Source organism: Equus przewalskii, chromosome 9 (assembly GCF_037783145.1).
Source record: "Equus przewalskii isolate Varuska chromosome 9, EquPr2, whole genome shotgun sequence".
In the NCBI taxonomy this organism is placed as follows: Eukaryota; Metazoa; Chordata; class Mammalia; order Perissodactyla; family Equidae; genus Equus; species Equus przewalskii.
Genome location: NC_091839.1, coordinates 58196536 through 58208997, shown reverse-complemented (window position 1 = coordinate 58208997; position 12462 = coordinate 58196536). Strand labels below are relative to the sequence as shown.

General features: G+C 44.0%; 1 long non-coding RNA gene across 1 annotated transcript; it reads right to left on the bottom strand.

The window, feature by feature from the left end:
• Window positions 1-2793: 2793 nt before the first annotated feature.
• LOC139073638 (uncharacterized) lies at window positions 2794-9202 on the bottom strand. The gene is made up of 4 exons (XR_011522587.1): window positions 9105-9202; window positions 8793-9019; window positions 8100-8188; window positions 2794-5126 (listed from the first exon to the last, which is right to left on the bottom strand). It is a non-coding gene; the product is annotated as an uncharacterized lncRNA (long non-coding RNA).
• Between the last annotated feature and the right edge of the window lie 3260 nt (window positions 9203-12462).

Genomic DNA, 12462 nt, shown 5'->3' with positions numbered 1-12462 from the left:
AAAAAAATACACAAGACAAGCATGGGGCAATTTGTTTCTGCTTTCCCTCATGCCATTTACAAGATCTGTGACCCATGTCCTTAGACTTTGTTAATTACATCCACTGAGATTCAGTTATTGCCCCCTGAAGAAGGGCTCCTCCTGTGTCTTTGACTTCTCTATGTTGGTCTTCTTCTTTGGTTTCTCTTTCTCCCTCATACCTTACCTGCTGGTATTCGTTATAGCTCTTGTGAGGCTCACCTCTCTTCATATTCTGCTCATTCATTGTTGGCTGTGGCTTCAACTATTACCAATCAACTGCTAACTTTGATCAGATTTCTTCAAAAACAGAGCCTGAGGCAGGGATTAAGTGCCAATACTCTATTTGGGAATCGAGGGAGGGAAGAATGTGAAACAAATACATTACCACACTAGTCAACTGCTTCACAATGAATTGTGACAAGACACACAGGTTATTAGTGAGTATGTCTACTTGACCACATGGATGTTTCCAAACAGGTTATATGGACACACTATGCCTTGTATCAGTTCATAAGACAGAGGAATTTCCTCCGGTCTCCTATCATCCCTTGGTCAACATTTACTCCTTGGGGAGTTACCTCCCTTGCATTTTCAGATTGCATCACTTGGCATCTTTGGTGGCCATTTGGAATGCCAGGACCCATGAGCTTTCGTGAGCCATTTCTCCCAAGTCTGGAAGTGATTGGAGGAGCCACAATCTACAGTATGTTGCCTTTTGGCATGATTGTATGGTGGCAGCTGAGGAGGAGGGCCTGGCACAATTGCACAAGTGCAAGCAGATTCAGTCAACTGGCAATGACCCCATTTGGAGAAGAACAAGTGGTTGAGGGTCCAACAGGCAGTGGTGCCAAGAGAATCTGAGGAGGTGCCTGTCCCAGGCACCTGGTAACTCCCAAATCTATAACTCTGCTTTGATTTCTTTCTTTATCCCTGGACCGACATCTCCAGTTAGAGGTCCCAGTCACAGTTCAAAATCAATGTGTCCAAAACCTAATCCATTACTTTACCTCCTCCACCGAAACACGCTTCACTACCTACCATGTCCCTAAATTCAGTGAAAGGTGTCACCATTCACTCATAACCACGTCACAAACACCAAGTTATTCTGACTTCTCCTTCTCCCTTGCTCCTTTTGTCTAGCCAGTCATCAGATATTCCGTATTTTATCTCCTTAATAGCTCTCAAAGTAATCCAATTGTTCCCATCCCCTTTGCCATCATACAGGTATAGCATTTAAAATGACAACTGGCTCCTAGTAAGTACTGTCATCTCTCAACTGTATTACTGAACTAGGTTTCTAACTGCTGTCCCTATGGGCTTGCTCTCTCTGAACCACTCTCCATGCTCCAGAATAATCTTTCTAAAAGACAAATCTTATCATATCGTCCTCTTTGATTATAAGCCTTTGGTCGTTCCCTACTGAAGTTTAAGATAGAGTCCAACTTCCTTTTTTTTTCTTCCCAAAGCTCCAGTGTGGGTGTATATCCCAGTTATAAGTCCTTCTAGTTCTTCTATGTGAGCTGCAGCTGCAGCCTGGCAACTGACAGACAGGTGGTGTGGCTCCACGACTGGGAAGCAAACCCAGAACACTGAAGTGGGGAGAGCACCGAACCTTAACTGATAGGCCATCAGGGCCGGCTCAAGTCCAGCTGCTTTTATGGGGTTTACGATAGTCTTTATAAGTTGACCTTTGGCTATTGCTTCAGCTTCAGCTTTCCCCAATTCCCATCGAATGCTTTAGCCAAACTAAACTTTTGTAATTCTCTGCTAGTATCCTGTCCTCTTTCATCTCTTTTTGTGCCTCTCCCCTGCTTGGAGAACCTTCCCTCTGGCACTACCACTCCCCCGGGTTACACCCATTCATCCTGCACGGCTCAGCTTAGACAGGACTCTTGGGGAAGCCTTTCCTGAATACCTGCTCATCTGCCTTATACTCAGTTATAAATGTGTTCATCAGCTGCAAGCAACAGAAACCTGGCTGACTGCAATTTAAACAAGTTGGGGGTTATTTTTCTTATCCAAGAGGTGAGAAGGTAGGCAGTTGCTGGTGTTGGTTTAGCCTCTCAGTGATGACATCAGAGACCCAGAATCCTTCCATCTTTCATTCTGTCGTCCCTGAAGGTTAGTATTCTTCTTTAATTGTGTGGCCTCATAGTGTCAAGATGGCTTCTGACATCACATCTATGTTCAAGGCAGGAATAAAAGAGGGGAAAGCAAAAACTATACCAAAAACTCCACAGTGGACTTCTTTTTATATCTCACTGGGCACAGCTATGTCAGTTGGCCACCCCAACTGCAAGGGACATAGAAAAAGTGAATATTGAGAATTTCTTAGCCTCTGTAGTAGAAGAGAGCAAATGAGAAGGAGTTTAGCAATGACTGGTGTGATCTATCACAGTCTATCACATACCAGAGTGGGTTAGACACCCCAAATCTGTGCTCCTATGGGACCCTTATCATCACCCTCCTCATACCAATCATAATTATCCATTTAGTAGCTTGTCTCCCTGCTAGACGATAAGTTCTTTAAGGCATAAACTGCAACTTAGTCATTTTAGTATCCCTAGCACCCATCATAGTAGCAGAGCACATTGCAGATGCTCACTAAACTATTGTCCCAAATTGAACTGAAACATGCTCTTCCAACAGAAGGGCCAGGTTAGATTACAGGCTAGCCAGCTTCATTTAACATTGGCTCCTCACCTGCATAGGTAGATAAATTAGACCCCACTGAACAGTTCTGACTGCTCCATTTATAAGCCTTCTTCACTATAGATACTTGCCTTTTTTATTTTTGAAAATCTTGTTATTGAATAATAATATACACACAATAAAGTGCACAAAACTTAAGTGTACAGATCAGTGAATTTTTACATAAGGTATGTACCCAAGCTACCGCCTAGAACAAGATGTAGGACATTTTCAGCACACCAAGCTTTCTCATGCCCCTGCCTCAGTCAACGCCATCTGCAAAGGTTACCACTGTGACGTCTATCACTTCTTTTGTAAAGGAAGTTTAAGTCTTTGGCACCCTCCTTTGAAAAAGAAAGAGCTATCTGTGATCTTCTTATGGACATATAGAAAGTCTTTATGTAGTCTGGATACAAGTCCATAGTAGGATGTTTGTATATACATAGCAAATGTCTTGTTCCACACCATTACTTGTATTTCCATTTATTTAATGGTTTCTTTTAACAAATACAAGCTTTTATTTTTAATCAAGTCCAATTCAGTCAAGTGGCTGATTTTTCAATATAAGGAATTGAATTCTTCAATATTTTTCTTGAAGATAGTGTGTTTTCTGGCCTGCTTAAGACATGAGTGCCTACTCCAAGGTGATGAAGATATTTAGATTATCTTCTAGAAGCTTCACTGTTTCTCTTTCACATTGAAGTCTGTAATTCATCTGAAAGTGATTTTTGTGTATAGTGTGAGGCAGGGGGCAATGCTCACTTCTTCTCAAACATGTCCTCAATTGACCTAGGACATGGGTTACTGAAAAGACTATCTTTTCCCCACTGCACTGCAGAGGCACCTTTGTTGGAAATCAAATGACTCTCTACTCCTGGACTCTTCCTTTGTTCTATTTGTCTGTTTTCTACACTTGAGACAGTACCATACTGTTTTAATTGCTGTAGCTTTGTAACGAGTCTTCACATTTGGTAGTGTTAAGATAATGTTTTTTTCTTCTTCAAGATAGTCTTTGCTCTTTTTGTTCTTTTGTGCTTCCATACAAATTTTAAAATTAATTTGTCAATTTCCACAAAAATCTGGACTTTCGATTGGAATTGTATTTCATTCTCTCAGAGACCCAACTCCCTCCAGTCCTGCCAGCCTTGACATTTCTTCATACTGTCAAACAGCTGTATTTTTAAAGACAGCTTTTATGGTTGTTCTTGACAGGAGGGTAGTCTGTAGCCAGAAGCAGAAGCCCTCTACAAAGTTTCCTAACATAATTCTACAAAAAAAGAAGTGCCGTTATACGAAAAGTATCTGACAAACATTTACTCTGCAGACAGTTTATGTAAAGTTAAAATCTTACTTTATGAAACAGGATCCATTTGACTGCCACTGGGAGAAGACGTGACCCAAATTGAGCTAAACAAAAAAAATTTTATTGGCTCACCTAACTGAAAATTTCAGCAGGAAGATCATTGTATACAAGATTTCAAATGAAGTTCATCAGGATCCAGCTTTATTTCCATCTCTCTGCTCCACTTCATGTTGAATGTTCAAGCCACTCTTAAATAGACTCATGATCATAAAATGGCTGTCAGCAACTCCCAGAACTATACCCTTCCAGGTCTGCATCCAGCAGAAAATGAATGTCTTTGTTCCAAAACACCTGGGAAAATCTCATTGGCTCTAATTGGGTCGCTGCCTATTCCTAAACCAATCACTTTGCCTAGAGAAATTTGACAGAGTGATTAGCTTGAGCCCAGGTCAGGTTCTTGATTCCTGGTCCAGAAGTAGATTCAGCTCGCCAGAAACCCATAGATTGAGAATAGGATCCGTGGTAGTTCCCAAGCAGGAAGTTAGGATGTGGTTATCAGAAGAAAAGTAAATGAATGCTGGACAACTGAAAGCAAATGAATGCTGGATGCTGGAAACTGAAACAAATGTCCACTTCCCTGGCCAAATCCAGTCTCTACACCCATGCTGCCTAGAGTTACTTGGAAGATCATAGTCTTCCTGCTCTGGTCCTCCAAGGCCATTTCCATGATCCTGTTTCTGAGACTGCGACCCACTCTCTTCACGCTGTCACGTGCTTTGCCCGCCTCCTCTCCAAGACATGCACGCAGCTCTTCCAACCCTAGCATGTCACCACTTATGTGTCCTCTTCTTCCCGTTACTCTGAAGTCTTAGCAAGAGTTGGGGAAGGAGTAGCAGCAGGATGGGATGGATTTCATTCCCCCGTTGTCACCATTTTCCTTTTCTCTCACTATCTCCTCAACAGGACAAGAGCAGATGATCAGACTTAGCTTCCTAACTCTACCATTTCCTGCTGGGATTCTGAAAATGTCACTTCACCGCTCTGAGTCTCAATTTCTGCAACTGCAAATGGGCCCAATGTTGTCCCCTTTACCTCTTTCCAGGCAATATCTCTAAAAAGAGTTGCATAAAAGAGGGAGAGTTAGAGGGTGGCAGGTCTAGCGATTTCATCCTTTTGAATAGCTGTTGAGGTTCCTGGTGATGCTTCTGCTAGAGAAATCTTAACATGTGGAGTTTTTTTTCAAGCATTTCAATTACAGAAGGTTAAATGAAATGTTTTGAAAATGTTTATAGACTCTGAAGCACTTGAGAGATGCTGAATTGTATTATGGGCCCCAGACAGATCATTGGAAATCTCTTGTTCCACCCCAAGTGTTGTTTGTGTGTGACACTTGTCAAGGGTTTGCACTCTAGGGAACAAAGCACAAAAGTTTCACCGAAGTCCTCTAGCCCTAATCTTCTCAAGAGTTGTTGAAGCCTCTCTGAATTGATCCAGAAGTAGTCAAGTACTTTCTTAAAACAGGAGGCTCTTTCAAATTTTCTTACTGTTCCTAGTTCTGAGAAACCCCTCAAGTCTTCTTGGCTACCCATCACCATTGCCAATACACCACTCAGAGCCCAAGATTTTGCCCAAGGTCACAGTGCCAGCAAGTGGCTGGACAGGGATCTTTCTAGAATTCACCCTAACTCCACATGGCCAGGGGAAGCTAAGACTGCACAATCACAACGGATACAGGCTGCAGAGGCCTCTGAAGAATACAGATTTTGACTGTACCCGGCAGGAAGAAGAGCATAGTGTCTGAAGCAAGGGTTCTGTGTTCCAGGAGTGGCAGGTCTGGAAGTGGAATCAGCAAGATCAGCTCTTAGACTGGTGTAGGTGCACAAGCCAGGACTGAAGTCATAAGACCACGTGCCTTAATGACTTTTGTATATGCAGAGCCTAGCACATTGCCTGACCCACTGGATGTTCAGTGGGGCTGATAGTGGGGGCGGAAAGGAACAGATAGATTTAAGAGATGCTCTGGTTAGCAGGCGGATAAAACTTTTGAGTGGTTGAACATGAAGGATGAAGGCTAAAAAAGAATAAATTAAGGCTTTGGGTCTGGGCAACTGGTAGAGACAAGGATGTTGGCAGATTAGAAGGAGGTGGTTTGGGTGGGGTGATTAGGAGTTCAATGTCTGTCTTCAGTTTGAAGTGATGGTAGGTCAGCTGTGGAAACCATGTCAGATTTTACAAGGTAATGTGATTTCTTAATGAAGAATTTATATGAAATTCTAATAGGTTTTGACTATAAAATGTAAGGCAATAGAATGCTTCTTATAGATTTCCTTTAGACACAGAGCACAGATCACTTGACACCCCCTTCGCTTCTTCCTTACTAATTGAACCCTAATTTTGTCCAAGGCAGCAATGAGCCTGGCTCAGTCTTTCCATACTCCAGCGTCCTTTGCCAGACGATCACGGAACCAAATCTAGCCAATGAGACATAAATAGAAGCCATTGGGTAGGACTTAGTAGAATGCTCCTTAAAGGGGTAGGGGCGGGGCTCACTAACTGGCATGCACACTTTGCTCTTGGCTCTTCCCCTTTTTCCACTTGCAATGTGAACCTGATGGCTGGAGTTCTAGCAGCCATCTGAGGACCACGAGGGTGGAAATCACATGCTAAGGATGGCAGATGGAAGAAAAGCTGGAAGGAACCTGGGCCTCTCACGGTGTTGGGAAGCCACCACACCAAGTCCCAGATGCTGCCCCAAGACTTTTATTCAACATCAGAAATAAAGCCTCTCATTTATGTACGTCTCTGCTTTTCAGATCTCTGTCACTCACAGCCAAAGGCAATTCCTCATTGACTCACTGTGGTCTTAAAAATTGTGAAAGACCTTCAATTTCAGAATGAGTTTTAGAGTTTTGCAAAAGTAATAACAAGAACAAGCCATTAGTTCTTGATTCAAAATACTAAGCATCAGCCCTATAAGCATGTCTAGGCTTTAAAAATCTGAAAGGAAGCCTTTGGGAAGCCTGTGAGATTAGTCACTAACACAGCCCCTGGACCCCTTGTATCTCTTTTCTAAAAGGGTAAGAGAACGGTGTGTCTCAAATACTACACAATTCAAGATTATAAGCCCTACTCATGACTATCACTTTGAACTTAAAACCACTTATATGTTCTTTTAGTGCCAAAGAGTCTAATAAATTCCAAGAGCATCCAGGTTCTTGTTGTGGTCAAATTCTGTGAAAACAAACTCACTCTTAGCAATCCCATCCCAGGGAAATCACAGTTGTTGAGGGGAAGGAGGGAGTCACCAGGCCCCCACATCCACATCAGCCGCCCCTCTTAGCTCTTATCACTGAGTGGGAGGTTTTTATTTGATTGAAAGCGCATCTCAGAAAATGCCTTCTTCAACCCTGGCTCTGCCTCATGCCCACCTCTAGTCAGCCACTGACCATCTGAGCGGCCAGGCCTAACGCCATCCTCCAGGAGACAGTCTCTGCTTGGGCCAGCCCAGTTTGTAGATGGGCGTGTGTCCGCCCACCCGACAGCGCAGGGGTGGGGCAGGGCCTTTTGAAAGAAGTCTGTCTCAGGAGCACACCCCTGTGGTTTGGCCAGAGGCAGGAGCAATTCTTCAAGCAAGAGAGGATGGACTGGGGCTTGGGGGGGGGAGTGCAGATGAAAGCCAACTGTGGGTTACGGGGAACAACCAGCACCGGTGTGTCTGCCACAGATATTTCCCTGCCGAAGTGCAAATACACCCTTCAGGAAGGTACCTCAGTTGGAGGCCTCTCTGGTTTCATTTCTGAAGCTTCAGGCTTCATTTCCACAAGGTTCTCAGCCTAAGAAGCCAGCTTCATTTTGCCAATTGTTTTTACTGATGCAGAGTTCATGACTCAGGCATCTAAGTAGTTCTGTTTGTAAGATAAATTCCTTTCCTCCCGATTGGCTCAGCTGATGAATTAGGTAACCCAAGAACTTCTAAAAAGAGAAAGGAAAGAGAAAAACCTCAACCCTTAAATCAACAGCTCCCTTCAAAAAAAGGATACCCCAATAAATCGAAGCTCACAAAGCTTCAGTTCACTTGACTTACCTAGAACAGACTCACACTCAAGGGTGAGCCTTTTCAGGAGTTGCCTCTGAATTTCTTCCCCACCTTGAAGTCTTTGGTACGTCAACGACCTCAGTTGTGAGATGGAAATAAAACACGCTTAGGAGTCTTGACAAAGCAACATCATTATCTCCAGTCATATTCAGAGGGATGGGCAGAGCATAGACTGACTCTAAGACTAGTGGAGAGTGAATATAGACAGATGCTTTTACCCCTTACATGGGAACAGTGGAAAGTGCAGATTGCTGAAGGAAAGCTTAGGCATCTTCCCTGTCTCCTCCCTCTAACAGTATGACCTTAGGTTTACAGAACATTTATAGTTTGCATCACACACATTCTCTCATTTCCTAGATTGCTGGTGTCAGTCAAGTGACCTCCCTTAGCTCCAATCCCACACAGTGCAGGACCCCCTGTGCAGGCCCCACCAGGAGGTCAGGCTACTGTGATCTGATGAGAAGAAGCAAACTGCCTCACAAGGCCTCCCGCCCCCATTTTTACAGCTAAACTCTGCATCCCTCTAGTTTCCATTCACTGGCCTACCTCTGGCTCTGCCCCTCTCCACATAGATGATGCACCTCCTCATCCTTCTGACCATTTAATTATGTGAAGAGCGCCATCATGTTACCATGATGACATATAACCCCTGATGTAGACCATGATTTCTCAACCACTTACCCTGCCTCCAGTTTGTCAGTGACCCTCTTAAATAACCTTCTTATGGAGCCCAGTGTTCATGTGGCCATGCAGGCAAGCCCAAGGCGACTTCTTCTACACCTCTGTCAGGAGAGCCCATGGTTGCGCTAACTTCTTTGTCAACCCCAGTCGCAGTGAGTCTCCAGCCAACAAAAACTCCCGAATCTTCTCCAGTCCAAACTTGTGCCTTTAGCTTTCCCAAAGCCTTCCTAAGAGTAAGAAAGATGCGGATCAATAACAAATGCTTCCCTGGTGCAATTATTGTTAAACCTGACTATAATTCTGTCCATTTACCTTAGAGGTTTCATCCCCATTTTCCAACCAGTCTCAAGATCTCCTAGAAACTTGATCTGTCCTTTGTCATTATTAGCTACACTCTCCAGCTTTGTAGCATTCACAAACTTGATGGGCCTGCTTTTTAGTTCTTTATTCCAGCCGTTGATACATTGTAATAAAAGCTAGCTGTACATACGGGGATGGGAGGCAGCAGATGTGATCAAATCTGTCTTATGTAGGGTTTGTTCAAGGTCACACAATAGACCTATGTACTGTGCAGCTAGCACTGGAACTCTGGTCTCCGGAAGCCCAGGGTGGAGATTTTCCCACCGTGCCATGGGGCTACCAGCAGGGATGCTTTCCCCGCATAGGCCCTGCTATACCTGAGTGGATGCACATTGTCTACTCATCAGGTAAGGTCTCCACACAGTTTGCAGAGCAAGAAACTCTGTTTATTACCTTGAGTTGGCTGACACAGAGGGCTCTAGCTACTAACAAAGTTGCTGTCCACTCACATTCACTTCTAGGCTTCAAGGGTCTCTGACCAAATCCAGTCAGACCCTTCCCCTCCATGCACCTCTCTATTCCTGCCTTGCTCACCACGATGTGATAGACACAGTCTGACCCAGGCATTAAGAGACTTGGGCCCTCATGCTCATTCCACCATGTTTAATTCTTCAACATTGTTCAACACAAGCCATTTAATTTCCCTGAGCCACAGTTTTCTCATCTAAAATAAGGGTCTCACCACCCTACCTTACAGGATTAATTTGGACATCAAAGGAGAGAATGAATATAAAAATTTCTAGAAAACTATCCAGTGCTTTGCAAAGCATATTGTTATTATCAAATGGGTACAGAGAACTCCGAAGTGAGTCAGTACCACTTAAAATTCGTTTTTAAAGCAGTTCATTGTATCCTAACCCATTTATTCATTTCTTTCTCTTAAAGTCTCAACAAAAACTGAATATTAAGGATGCATGCAGGGAAAGCATGAATAAAAATTAACTATGCAATGTTCTTTAGTTACCTTGGCAGGGAAATGATACACCTATTAAAATATCCCAGTCAGAACTGGCACGTACTCTGCTGATAACCCCAGCAGGCAATGACCTTGGCACCATTACAAGGGCAATATTTTCAAATGGATGAACTATTCCTGAACAAAGTGTCCAGTGTACTAGGAATAAACAGGCTTTCCATCAGCCAAGCCTGTGTGTTTTCTGGTTCCAACACCCTTTCCCAAAGACGGTGTCGAAGAGGGGGATACCAGGAAGCAGCACCTCCTAGCAACCTGCCCAGTTCTGCTCATCCTTCCTTAAGAATCCTGTGACTGGATAGGCCTCCAGAGCTCCATCTTCTCTTCTAAAGCTTTCATGATTTCTTGACTGCGTTTTTTCAAAAGTAGAACCCAATGCTGCCCATTGCTCTCCTGGTCAGACATCAGGCTGTTCCTGGTAGGAGAGCAGGTGAAGGAATTATCCCTCCCCAGAGTGTAAAACAGAGCTCTGGAGCCTCATGAACAAGAGTCTGTGCTGGAGACTCACGTACGACATCACGTGTCTGCGAGGCCAACTCTACGAGAAGGTCGATGAATCTCCCAGGACAGTCCAAAGTAGGGCACACAAGAGACTTCGAAGACAAGATCGTTGAGATAAAATTCACTGAGAGAGCAAGAAAGAACTCCACACTCACCAGAACTGAAGCGCACATGCAAAACTTAACTGGTGACACTTGCTTCTTCACCGGGGCCAGTGAGACTGCAGCTGGCCCATTTAGCTATTCATTTTCTCATTCATTCTGCATGTGTTTATTGAGCACCTACCTAACATGTGCCTAACAGCCTTTGTTCTGGGGACACAGAATAAACAAGACAAAGTCCCTGCCCTCTTTACATTCTGGTGGGGGCAGGCAAACAATAAACCAATAAATAAGTAAATAGATAGCATGCCAGGCAGTGCTAGTGCTAAGAGGCACAAGGAGTGTAGGTGTGGGTGGGCATGAATTTCTATCAGGGAAGTCCGCACTGTTAAGGTAAATTTGACAAGCCGTCAGAAGCGAGAGAGAGAGAGAGCTACACCTATCTGGACAAGCATATTCTGGGCAAGAGCATGGCTGAAACATCAAAGAAGATAGTGTTACAGGAATGCAGAGAGCCAAGGAGCGAGTCGGAAGAGATGAAGTCAGAGAGGTAATGTGGAGCCAGCTCATGTAGGGCCTGAGAGCCGCTTCAAGGACTTTGGTTTCAATTCTGAGTGATCTGAGAAAATATTGTGTGTCAGGGGTAGGGGGAGGTTGGAACAGAAAAGTGAGATAATCTGATTTATGTGTATAAAGATCTTCCTGGTTGTTCTACTGAGAACAGCACGTAAGCAGGAAAGGATGTGAGCAGGGAGAATATTAGGAGGATAGAGCAACAGCCGAAGCAGGAGATGATTGTGGTGGCTTGGACTGTGACAGGAGCAGTGTAAGGGTGAGATGAGGATCCGGATGTTTTTAAGGTGTGACCTAGAGGAATTGATAATAATGAGATGTGGGAAATGAGAGACTGAGTCAAGGATTAGTCCATGGTTTTTGGCTTAAGCAATGGAAAGGATGGAGTTAACATTTCATTGAGAAGGGGAAGATTATGGGTGAAGCAGGATTAGGGGTATCAGGACTGTGGTTTGGAATATGTTAAGTTTGAGGTGTCTATTAGACCCTGAGCAGAGATGTCTAGTAGGCAATTGGATAGCAAGTCTTGGGTCCAGGCTAGAGATGTGAACTTGGGAATCATCATTGCAGAGAAGGTATTTAAAGCCCAGAGCAAGATGATGTTAACAAAGGAGTGAGTGCTAACAGAGAAGAGATGCAAGGGCTGAGCCCTGGGGTGAGCAACAAAGGAGAATTAGCAAAGGATGTTAAAATGACTTAAGAATTTTAAAAGAGAGAGAGAGAGAAACCTAGCAAATACGTGAAGAAAATTGCTCAGGAAGGAACCACTGGTCAACTTCGCCAAATGCTGCTATTTGGTCACGTGTGATAATAACTGAGAAGTGACAATTGGATTCAGAGATTTGGAGGTCAGTGGTAATTTTATTAAGGTAGGCTTACTTCTGTGATAAACAATCCTCAAATCAGTGACCCCGCACTCATGACGCAGTCCAATGAAGTGCTTGGTGGATGGCCTTCCATGGGGTGATTTGGGTACCAGGCCTCTTTCCATCTTCAGTGTGTGGCCTCCATGGTCCCCTTGGAAAGGGATGGGACTGTCCATGTCAAAGTACATCACACGCAAATGCTTTAGCCTGAGGGTGGCACGTTAACCCCACTCATGTTCCTATGACAAGAATTAGTCACGTGGCCTCGTTTAGATGTGAAGAAATTGGGAAGCGTC